This window comes from Cheilinus undulatus, linkage group 22 (assembly GCF_018320785.1).
Source record: "Cheilinus undulatus linkage group 22, ASM1832078v1, whole genome shotgun sequence".
NCBI lineage: Eukaryota > Metazoa > Chordata > Actinopteri > Labriformes > Labridae > Cheilinus > Cheilinus undulatus.
Window position 1 is genome coordinate 19,233,242 of NC_054886.1, and position 16,465 is coordinate 19,249,706.

The following is a 16,465-nucleotide window of genomic DNA, read 5'->3' on the forward strand; positions in this document are numbered from 1 at the left end:
ATAGGAAAGTCCGTTCAGGTTGAATCTTCTCTTCATCAAAGGCTGTTTAATTTAGGACAGGGTTATCCTTTGCATTTTTTGCCATCAGTTGTACACTGTATGGACAAACGTATTCAGCCACACCTATTAATTATTGAATTCAGATGTTTCAGACCTGTTGCCACAGGTGTAGAAACTAAGCACCTCAGCGTGGTACTGTGACATATGCCACCTTTGCATTAAGTTTGTGAAAGCTGGATATTTCCCTGTCAACTGTAAGTGATATTCTTAGAAAGTGGAAGCGTTCAGGAACAACAGCAACTCAGCCTCGAAGAGGAAGACCACTGGGTCAACAACTGTACATTGTGAGGCACATTGTGCATAAATGTTGCCAACACTGCTGATTCCATAGCTGAAGGGTTCTGAACTTCCTCTGGCATTAATGCAAGCACAAAAATGTGCGCTGGGAGCTTCATGGAATGGGCAGCCGCATACATCCTCACATCACCAAGTCTAGTTCAGCTGGCCTCACCCCAGCGGGATTTAGGAAACATTCGTATCAGGCTCGTCACAAAGTACAAATAAGTGGGTGTTGTGATAAATATGAGGGCTGAAAACAAACATCTGCATGAATATCATGCCCCTATATAATCACAGATCAGCCGGCCTCACCCCAGTTTGCATTTGCAAGCCTTTGTGATACAAAATAGGTCACTCTGAAGAGCTTAGCGGCTTCAAGTGTGGTATTGTGATGGATGCAGTAAGATGGTTCATGATGGATACTCCACAGTCAGCTGTTAATGAAATAAGTTAAAGCATTTAGGAACAACAGCAACTCAGCCACAAAGAAAGACAATTCTAAATCCCAGATGGTACTCTTTACAAGTCCAATGCCAAGTGTCTGATGGAGTGGAGTAAGACACACTGATAGTGGACAGTAGAGCAGTGGAAACATGTTCTGTGAAGTGATTAAACAGACTTCGCTGTCTGGCAGTGAGATGGTCCAGTCTGGGGGGGAACATTACTTGCCTGACTGCACTGTGCCAACTGTGAAGTTTGCTGGAAGAGAGACAATGGTATGAGGCTGTGTTTCAGGGTTTCGGCCCTTTATCTCCAGCAAAGAACAATCTTAATGCTTTGGGACACCATCACATTTTGGACAATGCTTTGCTTCCAACTGCTTGGCAACAGTTTAGGGGAGTCCATTTTCTAATCCAACAGGACTCTGCGCCAGTGCACAAAGCAAGGACTGTAAAGACATGTTTGAGTTTGGTGTGGAAGAACTTGAGAGCCCTGACCTCAACTCTACACAGCACCTTTGGGATTAAGTGGAACATTGATAGTGAGCCAGGCCTTCACATCCATCCAGTGCCTGACCTCATAAGTGCTCTACAGAATGAACGGGCACCAATTCCCATAGAAATACTCCAAAATCTTGTGGAAAGCATTCCAAGGAGAGTGGAGGCTGTTATAGCTGCAAAAGGGGGGCAACTTTATATCAAACATGTATTTGAATACAATGTCATTACAGTCCCTGAATACTTTTGACAATATATTGTATGTCAAGACTTCAGGGTCCTTGGCCTAATAAGAGCCCTATAGAAAACTTTCTTTAATGAAAGGGTCAGGAATGTGATTGATTCTAATTGGACTGGTATTTTTGCAATAGTAGACTTTAAATTCCTAATAGCTGAAACTTCTTCTACAGTAACAATATCCTGTAAGAGCCACGATAAACTGAGAGATATTGACTTCTTAAGACAGTGTCAGTAAAACTGCAAATGAAACAAAGTTCCACTGGAGGACTGCACACATCTATACCAATTAGACAACCAGGGGTCTGGTTTGCTGTCACGTATTGCAGGTCATTCCCCGCCGCAGAGATTCACTCTGTCTCTTTGACTCATTAAGAACTGCTTGATGCACGTTTAGAGCATGTGCCCCCATCCTATATGAGCTCACAGCTGAGAAGGGACTGACAAAGGAAAAGAGTTTTCCAGCCCAGTTATTTTTCTCGTCCATTTGCACATTCAGAAGTCACAGTTGACCAAGCTTTGTTAACAATGGCTTAATGAGATCCGATCACTCGTATGCCTTGCCAGAAAATGTTTACATGGTGGGGTTATCTGAGCCAAGCTGTGCTGCGTGAGGAATTCCCATACCCAGTGGCACAATCTCACAGCCTCTCGAAGTTTAATTGCCACAGTATTCCTTTGTTGTTATTCTATATGAATGATGCAACATATACAAACACCGGATATCCTCATGTACCTAATTAAGAAATCAGGTTAAATGCAATGTTCATATCATTCTTATGGACTTCATGGACAGACTTCCCCATAATGTCTTTATTTTGGCCTTGTCTTAAATGCCTCTTTCCCCATTTCACCACACACCAGCAGCATATCCTTTGGTACCAAGCACTCTCGTGTTGGCTTCTCGACCAACCTGGCTTTCTTGCCCTGCCAGAAGCAGTCATTTTATTTCCAGAGATTTTCCCCTCGGTGATATCATGCTGGGAAGGCAAAGTTGGGTGGCATTGCTTCAAAGGCCTTTGTTCTTGTCAAGACAAACTGCTGCCATTTACCCCTCTGAACGGAGAGATGACTCTATCTTCCTCAGCACCAAATATAACCCCATGTTCTCATTTTCTATTAGAGATGGAGCCAAGCCCGTCCTGTTCTATATAAGGCGGTTCTCAGTTCTTTTCATTAGGGACACTTTTGGAGGGGCTTTTAATGCTTTAAAAGGGATGTGCAGGCGGCGCAGGTGGCCGAGTGGTGAAGGCACGCACCATGTACGTGGATGGCCTGGGTTCGAATCCAGCCTGAGGCCCTTTACCGCATGTCTCTCCCCCAAAATAAACCTTTAAAAAAGAACAAAAAAGGGATGTGCACTGTCACAACACCTGGTTCCTCCTCAGTCAGCACCTTATTCTTATTGGTTCAGGCTCATGGTCCCGTTCAAGCCCCTACACCCCCAACCCCACACCTAACACATCAACACATGTATATCGATACACACTGAAAAACCATGTAAGGTATAATGTAGCTCTCTTTTCAGTAACCATCATCGTACAGGTGATGTCAAGGGCAAGATCTGACTCATCAGATTTTCCTCATCTTTGTTTTCATAGCTGTCTTGTGTGCTGATTAATTAGCTCAAATTTACCTGGAAGTCGTCTCTCAAAATTTGATGTTCTTTACTATCAGTGCAAAACAATCTAAATTGTTTTCTTTGGCTTTGCCGAGCTCCTCCGTCATTGAGGCCTGTTAACAAAGCTTGGTCAACAGATGTAAACAATTGGGGAACTGATATCGCTGATAGCGTCTTATTAAAACGATGCAGTTTAGCACAGTTTTGATCCAGGAAATGTGGAGAAAGTTGTATAAAACCGAAGTATTACATTGGGCACAGGAATATGAATGTTAACCTGCGACTGAAGGCCAGCGGTGCCTGAATGATTCTGCAAACCAACTTTACATTGTTTACCCACTGCCACTGTGATCCTGTCTTAGTTGATATTGCTCAGTTATTATTTTTTAGACCATAAATTTTTAGGCATTTTGCCTTTTTTTGGAAAGGATAGGGAATCAAACACAACACCAGTGCACTGAGGACTTTAGCTCTACCCACTTAGCTACACCAGCGCTCTACTGGTTTAAGTGAGTGTTGCCTCTTTAGATATTGTGCACTTGGAGAAGCTAGGCTGTACGGCGTAGCAGATGGGTACAGTTGCTCCGTGTTATTTAGCAAGTTTTAGATCAAACAATACTGGCTCAGTTGTACGCTATATTGAAAAGTTTTGAAGCATTTGACTTGTCACTCAGAAAGCCTCTGTGTTTGGCACTTTTTTGCAGTGAAAACTTTGGCTGCTAGCTACAGTACCTCACAAAAGTGAGTACACCCCTCACATTTCAGCAACCATTTTATTATATCTTCTCAAGGGACAATATTATGGAAATGAAACTAGGATATAACTTAGAGTAGTCAGTGTACAGCTTATATAGCAGTATAGATTTACTATCTCCTGGGAAAAAAAAAAACACGCAGCCATTATTGTCTAAATACTATAGCTGGCAATGTATGTGCTCTTCTGCCCCAGCAGATCAACCGTTTGGATTTTGTTCAGACAGATCAAATTACTGCACCACACATATTCTTTAGCCAAGGTTTTCCTGAACAAAAGGATGTTTAGAGCTTGACTGTGCACCACGGGGTTGATGTTTTACAGGCTATTTAAGACAAAAAGTCCAGGTGAGACAGACTGGAAAAAAAAAAATAGGTTTGGTCCCAGAGGGTTAATGGGTAGCCTATCAAAGTGGCGTCATCCTTATATTTTCTGATCTGTATATCCTAACGTCAGCATCTGTTTTCAGAGTGGACCAACTTCCCACTTGTACTTTCTTTTACATCTGAGCACTTTCTGTGGTTGAAGATGCTGGGTTATGTTGCCTAACATGGTAAATCCATTAGAGATTATTCCAAACTTCAGATTCTTTTATTGTATCCTCCTACTAGGAAACTGGGCATAAAAACAAGTGACGAAGTTTGATTTAAAAGGGCATTGTTACATCAGGATTCTCAAAGGCTACAATCATTTAATGAGTCAAAGCAATATTCTTAGCAATGATGTCATGTTTTTGGACTTTAAAAAATGCAACGTAAGTGGCAAGCCAGAAATTCACAGTGATAGACACAGTTTGTGACTCATCCAGCTGATGGCGTGGATAAAAAAATGGAGCACATTCTGCCTTAAAGTGACAGAATGAAACAACAGCTCGGGCTTATTCAACTTCCTCATTCCATGGAAGTCATTCTCTCTCCATTATCCGTCCACTTAGTCTAAAAATACCTAATGACTAACAGTAAATGCTGAGATGTCAAAACGGCTTCCAGTCTGCATTGTGTGAATACAAAATGAGCACCTGTGAAGCTTGAGCTGCATTCAGAATCCTCTTTTTACCTACAGAGGCCTTCTGTCACGTGCCAGTCATCTCTGGGTGTGCAAATAGATCAAGCTTGGCTGCATCAGCCAAATGTACTCTAGCTTTTTCAAAGCTATTTTCCCTCCATGGCATTTTCATTGAGGAGAGGGGGTGACTTTGTTTTCCTCCACTCAGCCTAGTGCATGAAGTGTTTGAAAGAGATAAGGACATCTGCATTTTGAATCTCTTTAAACCTGCCCTATCCTCTGTGAAATTCATAGTTATCAGGTGGCTTCACTGTTGGGATTGGTTTAGAAAAAAGGTGCTTGGCAAGCATTTAAACATTTTCCTCCACCAGGAAGCAGCAAAGGGTAATTTTCTATTTATCTGAAGGTAAATGACACCAACAGGAAACATTTCATGATGATCTGACGTTCTGATTTAAAATTAGCACTCATTTTAAGCAGGAAAGCACCAAAGAAACATAAAATTCACAACCAGATGAGTTAACAGTAAGTCATCTTGAATAGCAAATGATCTAGGCTCCCCCTCTTGCTCCATTGTGCAGACAATTTTAGCTCATAATCATCCTTTTTATATGAATCTTATAACATGGCTGTGCAACATTAATATCATGGTGTTGGGGCTTTGATACTAAGTCTCTCCCACAGGCAAAATCATCTTCCTTTAAGTAATTCTGGCAGTGGCAGCCTGAGTTTGGCACCGAAATGCATAATTAGGTTTTGGAGCTTCAGTTTTATCTTTCATGCGCTGTAACAGCAATTCACCTCACAAAAATCTCACTGCACAACAGATGTTATCAGTGTGCTCACAATAAAATTTTACCCAGACAGAAAGCAAACGGCATCTCCAGTGGTGTTATGGATTTACTGGACGGGATTTGGACCTGGACCAAGACTGCTGAAGCTGTATTGATATCATCCATGCTGTTCTTGCACTGCTAGATTTCCAGTGGTATTTTTAGGTCTTGATTCAGTACATGTGGATGGTGTTGTACACATGGCAGTGAAACAAATCCCTTGTATTCAAGTCACAGAAAAGCTACTGACTTCACACCAACAATGAATATATATCAAAAACTATCAGATTAATTTGCTAAGATGATCAGGATCACAAGTTGTATTCATTTCAGTAGGCTGAATGTGCACAATCTGGTTGCCATGCATTTTCAAAATAACCTGCTTAAAATAATTAAGAAAAGGTACTTTTTAATGCTTTTTATTGGCTGAAATTTCAGAGCAGTTAGAAACAGAGATCATATTTTGCTTGGTTTAGGGCAAAATCAAAGCAAAGGCCTCATAAAGCCGTTGATCCTTGAGGCACAGACTTAATCCTCGAATACTTCAAATGTTGCACCAAATACTTTGTGAAATGTAAGCCTACTGCCAAACCAAATCCTTACCTTCCCTCGAGCCTTGAAATGGCAAAATCCTACCCTGTGGTTGAGTGACTCTTTTGGAATAATAATGATTGTGAATTGATGCATACAGACGTGTAAAACTCAACCTCTTCCTGAACCAAACCAACACATATCTTTTCTAACTCTCTGATGCTTAATGTGCTCCCTTCATTTCTCTCTTTAGTGAGCTCTCTTCTTAACTTGAAGTTCGGCAACTTGGTGGGGCAGGCACCCCATATAAAGGAGCCTGTTCTGTCTTGGACTGGTCACAGGTTCCCAACATTGTTTGGTGCTTGTCGTCCCCCACTATCTCTGACCACATTTCCTGTCTATCTTAAGCTGTCCAATCAAGTTAAAGCAAAAGCTCACTGCAAAATCTAAAAGTATAAATAAATGAAGTAGGGTTGCAAGCAGCACTGAACGGGCCCTAGCACCTTGGCGCACATCTAGGGTTAGGTGCATGTCAGGGTCATGGCAATGCCACAACAAGGGCTGCAGCACCGATGCCCATCGGACATGTCCATATTGCTGGGGCTGACTTTTAAAACTTTGTAGGGAGTGCCACTGTGCCATTTGGCCATGCCCACTGAAGAAACCCCATACAAAACTCTAAATTACCCACTGTCTACCAAAATTTGCTCATTCAAGCCCCTGAAAAAAGAACTTCCTGCTTCATGGCGAATAATGCTCTGTCAGGACAACAACTTTGGTTGCAGGCCTCTGAGCTTCCATGATATCAGAAGTGGGTTATTTTAGGATGTTAAATATCAATTTTATGAGGGAGTTGGGCAACCTAGAAGGAATGGTCCCCATCTTTTGAGTCAAAGCAATTTTCCATACCATAATGGGAAGTAAAACTATTGGCGATACCAAAGCGACGCCCTGAATAACTTGTTTCGCCATCTCTTTCAACAGCAAACATTCGTCATAAATGCCCTTGGAGGAGTTATTTAAAGGATGCCTGAAAAAGGCTACTCTATCCAATTTCTTAAACAAAAAGTGTCACTGATTAAAAAAAATATATATATATTGTATGGGGCGCCACTGAGGCATTTAGCTATACCTACAATTTAACCCATATGTAACATTCAAGGTTTTCACTGGGCTTATGCCCACTAATTTTCATGGCAGTATAAGCCCTTTAAAGGCATTCAAAGCCCTCCACAAAACTATTTCCTCTTTCATGGCGAGCACTGGGTCACCATGGCAACAGCTTTAGTTACCTGCTTGAAAAGATAGCACTGGAACACTTTTAGGAAGCTTTGCATCACTTTTAATGCAGATTTTTCCAACTCTGCTGAGTTTTTGTGCCATTTTGAGATATCAAAGTTTGATGAGCTGCCAAGGCTAAACCCTTTGAGTGTTGTACAAGAGCCAAACAGCTTATCCTCATTCAGGTCTCTACTTTGACTATCCCAAATTTGATCTGAATTGGATGAACTCCCTAGGATGAGTTAATCATCAGATGACTCTTGAAATGGGCAAAAATTCCCCAATTTTGACTGATTTATTCAAAATAGCAGATATCCTGATGGAGTTAGGGTAATGCTGTGAAAGAGTTTTCATGCAGGACACTTTCAGGGATATTCACATCACTTTTTTGCAAATTGTTTAAACTCCACTGTGTGATTTAGATAAGACAGTTTTTGTGCCATTTTGATATGCCAAAGTTTGTCGAGCTGCCAAGGCCACACCCTTTGAGTTTTGTACATGAATAGAACAACTTTTATCAAATTGCAGATTTCCTTTTGGAGTTGGGGTATTGCTCTGAAAGGCTTTTCTGTGGATCATGTCGAGCCAAATCTACCTCCAAATTTGATAATTTTAGGACAAAATTTTAGTGGGGGGACCTTTCTTGTGCCATTAAGTCAATCTGGAATATTACAACCCACAAAATTTCATGACTTTTTGAGCATGTTAAAGCCCTAAAAACTCCAAAGAAAGATGAAAAGACTTCTTAACCTTTGACTCTGGATATACAATAATGTCCTCTCAGCGTGGTCAGTGTTGGGCCCAAATAATGGAACTGGTTATGCAACTTGTACCAGTTTTTTTTACTGGTTTCTGGTTGTAACGCAGTAGAGGCACCAGTAGCATATGTGAAAGCTGTTGCCAACCATTGGATAACAAATTGAACAACTCAAATGCTATGAACTTTTTTATTGCTCAAACTGCCTTTGTTGACCTGTCTGATCAACCTCTCTGAAAACCTCATACAGTCTTTTTCCAGTGTGTAAGACCAAAGAAGCATTGGCGTAAGGTGTTCATTTTCAACCCTGAAAAGTCATAACAAATTGACGCTGGTTATAAACTAGACTAACCCAGAAGCTTGACGTCTCCTGTAAAGTTATTTTGATTGCTTTAAACTCTTGCCACAGAGTAGGTGGACGACGAGGCGCTTAACAGCACGTGGCCTGTTTTTATATGATCTGTAGCTTATAGCCCTTTATCTCACCTACTCCCACAAACTCCTTAAATACACTTGAATAATGCTCCTGTTTGCACTGTGAGTGGGAGGTGAGGATTTTTATGCACAGGTTAATGGAGATTGTCTGAGATGATTCCTTACAGGGCAGGGCCAGAAACCCAACCTGCAAGAATGGCCAACGTATCTAATAACCCATCTACACCACACACAAGAGGTGACAAATCCATTAATTAAGACAAGCTAAACCTTGACTAGCAGCTGAGCATGCCAGCTCTGCAGTATGAATTGAATCTTATGATGATGAGTCATGATGTTGACATAGGGATGAGTTTTAGTCTGTGCATTGTGTACTTGACCGGACGCATTGCACGTTCTCTTTTGGATCCCTCCTCTCTTTGTGGATTGATTTATTTTGGCAGCACCTCCACCAAAAATAGACCTGGTATATATCTGGAATGGAGCAGAGCAGAGTGGTGCCCCCAGAGCACATGCAGGGGAACTGCAAAGACTATAGGGAGAAATTTGCTGCACAGATTGCTGCACAGACGCAGTATGTAGAATAAGGCTAACTGTACATTTATGGATTTTCTGCCCAGTAATTCTGCAGCTACAAAATAAGCAACAAATGCTAATATACATGCAAAAAAAAAAGTGTCAGATTCATACTCAGGAGCTTCACTTTCAGGTCACCACAAACAGGCTTGGTATGACTTTGATTAAAGCTCTTTGAACAGGCATAAATATGTCTCTTAGTCTGACCTCAGGCCAGTAGAAAACACCCAACACTGATCTGGCTGCAACATCTGGACCAGCTGTCAGTAACAAGCTGAATTAGCTTTTTAACTTTCCTCAGGGTATCACTACAACCTTAATCCATGATCAAAGATACTTCATGAACCATTTCCTGCCACAGTGAACTGCTGAGCCAATAACATACGAGTCCTTGGTCCAGCACTCAAGCCTAAGCAGGGTGCTCCAGTTCTCCTTTTGAGCTTTTACATGTCTGGATGATGTTTGCTGTTTGTACTCTGCAGTATGTTTTTGAATTCACAATGATCATAATTTTTTTAACCATGTTTCATGGGAGTGTGTTTGCTTTAGTCAGCCGTCCTACAAAGCAGAAGAAGCCATAGAGTCTTTAGTGGCGATCAATAGAGCGATGCCTATAACTACAGCCAAACAATATAAGAATCTTGGTGTTGTGTTTAGAGACATTCAGTACTAGCTCTCTTGTGTTCCAGAAGAAATGAAAATGTTGAAGAGTGAGTTAGTGTTTAGTTCAAGAGGATGCCAGACAAACCAGTGTCATCAGAGCAGCATATGCCACAGAGGTTGTCCACCACAGCTGGAGGCGCCCTTATTAATTACCTGTCAAAGATGTGTGTCTCTGGTGAAGCCGTGGCAGATGGCCTACAAGGCTCACCCAACGGCTCCTTGCCTCGCTGTGTGAGACCTTTCAGTCACTTAATGGCGTTTGGCCGTGATAGTTGTGCATCTGGATGCACAAAAACCTCTTCATTAGCACAGTGTTGATGTGCAGTGAAAGGAGTCATTTTTCCAAGTTTATATTCTTATTTGCAATGCTGGAGGGTATCATTATTGAATCATGTGAAAAACAGTGCTGATAATTCAGGAGAGGCTTGATCAATCCCAAAGAACAACATTGAAACACAATACATAACTGAAGCTGCATATCAATACACTTCAAGACTGAATAATTTAAGAGCTCCTCCTTTGATCGGTCAAAAATAAAGAGATTCCAGGAACATTCACTCTTTAAACATATTAAATGTAGACACAGATACAGCAAGAATGTTGTGCTTAATGCTCTGAAAATACAAACGACCTTCAACATTCATCATTTGCACCTATCAGAGGTGAAATCTATATCACTCTGGGCTCATTATTGTGAGAAAATAGTGGACTTAAACTGTAAATTCGCAATACATAAGCATGGGGTCATTCGGTTGTTGACTGCAGAGACATTGATTCACACTGCTGAATCTCTCTAAGCCAGTGTGAGGATTTACTTCAGTATTACAAGCTTATTGGTCTTTGGTCATGCATAATATGATTTCTAGAAGCATTGTAGCGAGCACATGAGGTTTTACGAGGTTGTATTTACCAATAGATTCAAATGTATGGACTTCCTTTCACCGAGCCAAGGGTAATAAGAAAGAATTGATATGTCAGACTAAAAGAACAACACTGCTTTAGAAGCAGTCCAAAGGTGAACCAGAAAGTCACAAGAAGGATACGATAGGTCATCGACTGTCAAGGACAGCGGCCCTCAGAAAACTGGGTATACGGTCATTTCAATGCTCAGATCCCACACCAGGTCTCAACTGGCGTACGCACGTTTTCAACTCAGTGTGGACTCGCTGTGCAGCGTAAGTCTGTTGGATTACATATGCTGTTTAAAATTAATGTACCATTCCACACCACTTCTAACAATCCCTGTGGATCAAGGCTTGATTTGAAAAATCATGAGGACCTGAAAGAGACTGAGGGAGACAAAAATGTCACGGAATTCATCAAAAGCGACCGGACTGGTTTCAAAATTTCACCCTCTTCCTCTCTGGCACACATTTTTATATTCATTTTTAACAACAAAATGTTCATGCAGTTTAATCAGAAAATGAAATAAAGACACATTTAAGGACATATTTCAAAATTTAATCAAATTAATTCATAGGGACAAATGTGCTGGATCCAATTACTAAATAAGTGCTGTCCCAGATCTGGAAGATGCCAGATCCTGTCCCTGCTGTGGATTATATGTCTTTTAAAATAATGTTGAGCAGTGCGAGCATTCAGCTGATGTCTTCATTTTGTAACATTTTTCAGGAACAAGTGTTTATCAGTTTACTTTAGAAATCAGGGAGGCTGCTGTCCATAATTTTTCAACTTCCACTGTACAAAGCAACATCACCTTGGTGAATATCATGGAAGATCTAAGGGGATATTTGGGTGTTTTTGAAGTTGGGCTCTATGCTCTTCTCCCTCAGTGTATTGTCATCTACTGATCAGCTGTTTTGGTCTGCAGGCTTCAGCAGAGACAAAATCAATAAACTGAACTGAAACATGGCTGGAGGATGTAAGACAGAGACAGGACTGACACAACGGATGGCTCAAGAAAAGGATTCAGGCGCAGACTTGATTGGGTCGTTTAATGCAGTCCAAGTTCGGTACACAAGAAGGCAGAGTAATCAAGGCAAACAAATCCAGAGGAGTAGGCTAAAGGTTAAGTCAAAAAACACGAGCAGGTCAAACACTGGGAATCAATCACTAGAAATAAGGCTGGAATGAGGTCACACGGGGGAGAATGCTACGAACTGGCGACATGAGGGAGCACACACTGGGATTAAACACACAGACGATCAGGGGCTGGCGAGACACAGGTGCGGGTAATCAGGGTAGGAGCAGACACATGAGGCGGGAAACATGAGGAGCACGATCTGGAAGATAGAGACAAAGGTTAGTAACTTCAAAATAAAACAGGAAATAACTAAAAATACAAGGGAAAAAAACATGACCTTATGTAAGTTGACCATCCAGCACCTCTAAAATGTTAAAATTCTTTTGTATTCAAATGAGCAATAGACAGTGCATTAAATGTTTTAATCATTCTGAAGGTTACTGGAAAGTTTAAGCTTTCTTAACTCTCTTTGAAAGTCTCATTAATAGCAAGGAGAGAGCGATTTATCTCCAGCGTTAACCAGCGTATCTTCGTATGCCCCTTGTGCCTGAATCCTTCAGTCACATCTTGATCTGGGGCACTTTCAGGCCAGGGTCTGGCTGGCCTCCTAACTGTCTGGGTGTTGCTTCTTTAAAAAGCAACACATTTTTAGTATCAATTGAGAGCCGACATTCAAAAATGGACACACACTGTTTGGACAAAAGTATTTGGCCACCTTCCCATTACACCAATAGGGCCTGAACTTTAAGATGGTGTTGGCCCCCCTTTTGCAGCTACAAGGGCCTCCACTCCTCTTGGAAGGCTTTTTACAAGATTTTGGACTGTTTCTGCAGGAATTGGTGCCCATTCATTCTGTAGAGCATTTATGTGGTCAGGATGTTGGATTAGAAGGCCTGGCTCACAATCATTCCAGTTCATCTCAAAGTGCTTGATGGGGTTGAGGTCAGGCCTCTGTGTGGGCCAGTCATGTTCCACCACACTGAAATCTTCAAACCTTACATGCCTGACTGCATTGTGCCAACTGTGAAGTTTGGTAGAGGAGGAATAATGGTATGTGGCTGTTTTTTCAGGGTTTGGGCTAGACCCTTTATCACCAATAAAAAGGCAATCTTAAGGCTTCAGCATACCAAGATATTTTGGACAATGCTTTGCCTCCACCTTTGTGGCAACAGTTTGGGGAAAGCCCTTTTCTATTCCAACATGACTGTGCCTCAGAGCACAAAGCAAGGACTATAAACTGAAACAACATGCAGGGTTTTGTTTCCAAGAATCTCACATTCAGCACAATGTAGACTTTGAACATCACTTTACTGATTTTTCTGCCTATTTGAAGTCATTGTGGTTTGATGCAGCACTCCAACACTCCTGAATTTCTCTGTTCCACAATGTGGCTCATCAATTTGCTTCAGTGATACATCAAGACCACTGCTTGCGGGAGCAACCTCACTGTGTCGAAGCCCACCTCTGTCATCCGTGCTGGGGACAAGGAAGCATACTGTGCTGACGTGGATAGACACACTGGACTTTTAGGGTCAAACGTGCTGATTGAGCCTCAAAACTGTCAGACAAATGTAGTGAAAGTTCTTCACAAAGCAAGTTTCTTAACTTTCAGTGCATTTGTTCCAGCTAAAGAGTTGATTTATATACTAACAAAAGAGCTATATAACAATAAGAGTTTCACTTTTGTTCCCATTTGAAACTCTGGTGTCTGAGTTGATCTCTGTGTTTTAACCCATCATTTTACCTGACTTAAAAGACTTCCTCAGATGATAGAAAAGAGCCCTCCACCCCCGGCACCTCTCTGTGTTCTCCACTTTGTCTTGAATCAGAGCATGACGGCAGAAAAAATCCATCTGTCTCACATATGACAAGAGAGTGAAAAAGATCCTTTCATGCTCGCTGTCAAAATAACCAGAGGCATTTGAAAATATACCAGACAGATATTAGCTGAATTAAGGTTATTACAGAAGTTGTTTCAAATCAAACTGCAGCAGCAGCTGTCAGCAGAATGACAAAAAAAAAAGATAACATGTAATAAATTGAATACTAACCTTGTTTATGAGTGAAATATAACCTTGTGTGTCACTGTCAGACTAGTGAACCCAGCAGCCATCTTTATGTGTTAACACTCCCATCGATGCCTGAGAGAGCGAACCGCAGTGGACATACAATCACTCTCACACAGGGTAACACTTAATTTCTTTCAACTCAAGGCCCTGCAAATGTCTGCTCAAGGTCAGATGTACAACATCACAGAAACACCCTATGACTGATATTGACATTGATTTCTTACCTCACATGCTAGGCGCTCCATTGAGCCCCCCGCTGAGCATCAACAGACTTCAAAAATTGTTAAAGGCCAACCAGGGCAGATGTGCTGGAAGAGTCCAAACGATTAAAAAAATAGACTCAAATAAAATGGACAGATTAGGTGAAAAAACATGCTGCAAAGGTAGAATGTGATTAAAAATACATAAACAGTAAAACATACACAATAAATGTAGGTGAAAAATGCTGAAGTGCTCGGTTGCTCCAATAAAGTACCTCATACTCAGTTTCCAAGCTTCTTTCCTCCCTTCCATGGCCGGATCAAGTCATGAGATGTTCTTTACAGGAGTGCAACTGCTTGAACTTTTCGCTTTAATGTGCCTCTACAATTGGGACCCAAATGCCTCAAGACTTGACTGGCACAGTTGTAAAAGGTGCTGAACCTCCCAATTTTGTCAGTGCTTCTCTGTTCACTTCCTGCCTCCCATCTGGAGTCCTTCACTGCCATGTTACTTCTTCTGCAAACAACCCATGGCTTCGTCATTTTAGCATCCTCGCCTGATCTGTAAATGGCATCCTATTGTATCTCTTCTGGAGATTCACAAATTATCCTGTATATAACATTTTAGCAAATGTGCACACTACTGCAGACCTGGCATATGAGTAGGGGAAAAAGTTTGTACATAATGAACATCATCAGTCGCACGAGTCCTGAACCACTGAATTACAGCTGGGTCAGATTAGGTCAAGGAGTAGTAAGGAGATGAGAGAGCCACTGCTGACATCATGTTGTGACATCAATTTTTTATCTTTTGTGGGTTTTATTGGCTTTTTAATCACTTCTTAATTTTCTAAACGTATGGGTTTTTCCCTTCGTCATTGTGTTTTGAACGTCTTTTGTAAAGCACTTTGAATTTAACCTTGCAAAGCAGCATGATATGCCCATTTCTTTGTTTTTCACTGGCGAATCTATCTTGTTAAGCTCCCTTTTGAACCGTTTGGGCCCGGTTAGAAAGTGACAGGACCATTCAGCGACGAGGGGGCAGTACTTTCAGGCATGGCAGAGCCATGATGTAAACAAGCAGCAGCAAGAGGATTATATGCAATTATGGCGGAAGAGCTTAGCGTGGATGCTGCTAAAGCGTAAGTTTTATCAGAACTTGACAACAATTCTTCGTTAAAAGAAGAAAAAAGAACAGCAGTGAAATGTTTTCTTTTCAAAAATGACAAAAGTCGAGTACTTACATGTCTATAGTCGCCATGTTTCGCATTATTCCCCGTAGCTGCGCACACGCAGCTCGATAGCTGCTACATCACGTGTTTTGTTGCTCTTAGTGGCCTGTGGAGATGTGACAGACAGAACGTTCATCCAATCACACTCCAAGTTTTTTTTTCAAATCCTCTGCCTTTTCTCAAACGTTTCCTATTGAAGCTTACCCAGATGGATGTGTGAAACAAATCCATCTGCCATGTCAGGTTACTTTGAACTGCCTTGCTGCTGCAAAGTGCTATACAAATAAATTTGCCTTGCCCATTCTGCCAACACTCCTGCATCGCTTATAAAAAGTATTCACCTCTTTTGATATTTTACCCTTCTATTGCTTTTATTAATCTGTTATGCTCAATATCACTTATTACAAAAATAAAACTCATATGTCACGGTGGAAACAGATTTTCATCCAGCTGCCAAGAAGCATCCCAACATCATGATGCTGCCACCACGGTGCTTCATGGGGATGGCGTGTTTGTGGTGACGTGCAGCATTCGGTGTCCACCAGACATAGCCTCTTGTCTGATGAGTTGTTTGAAATGTTCTTTTGTCTTCACGATGTAATGGTAGCCAGGAATACTGATGAAGCAGTGACTGGACCTTCCATACGCAAGCGTCTTTATTCTACAATCACTTGAGACAAATCCACTGCAAACAGGTGATCTTAATTTCACCAGTTGTGAGACTAGCACTGATTGGCTGGACCTCTGTTGAATTAGGTCAGTCACCTTAAAGGGGATGAATATTAATGCAGTCACTTATTTTACCAAACATACTTTTATTTCATTGACATTACTCTGTATAAATCTGCTTTTACTTTGACATTAAACAGTATTTTTGTGTTTTTGTCACAAAGCCTAATTATACTGACCACGATTGATTCACTATATATGTAGAGAGAGAAAGAGAGAAGGCAGGCAGCACAGACTGTTTGATGTTTTTCTGTTTTCCTCACACTAAAGAAATAGTTTCT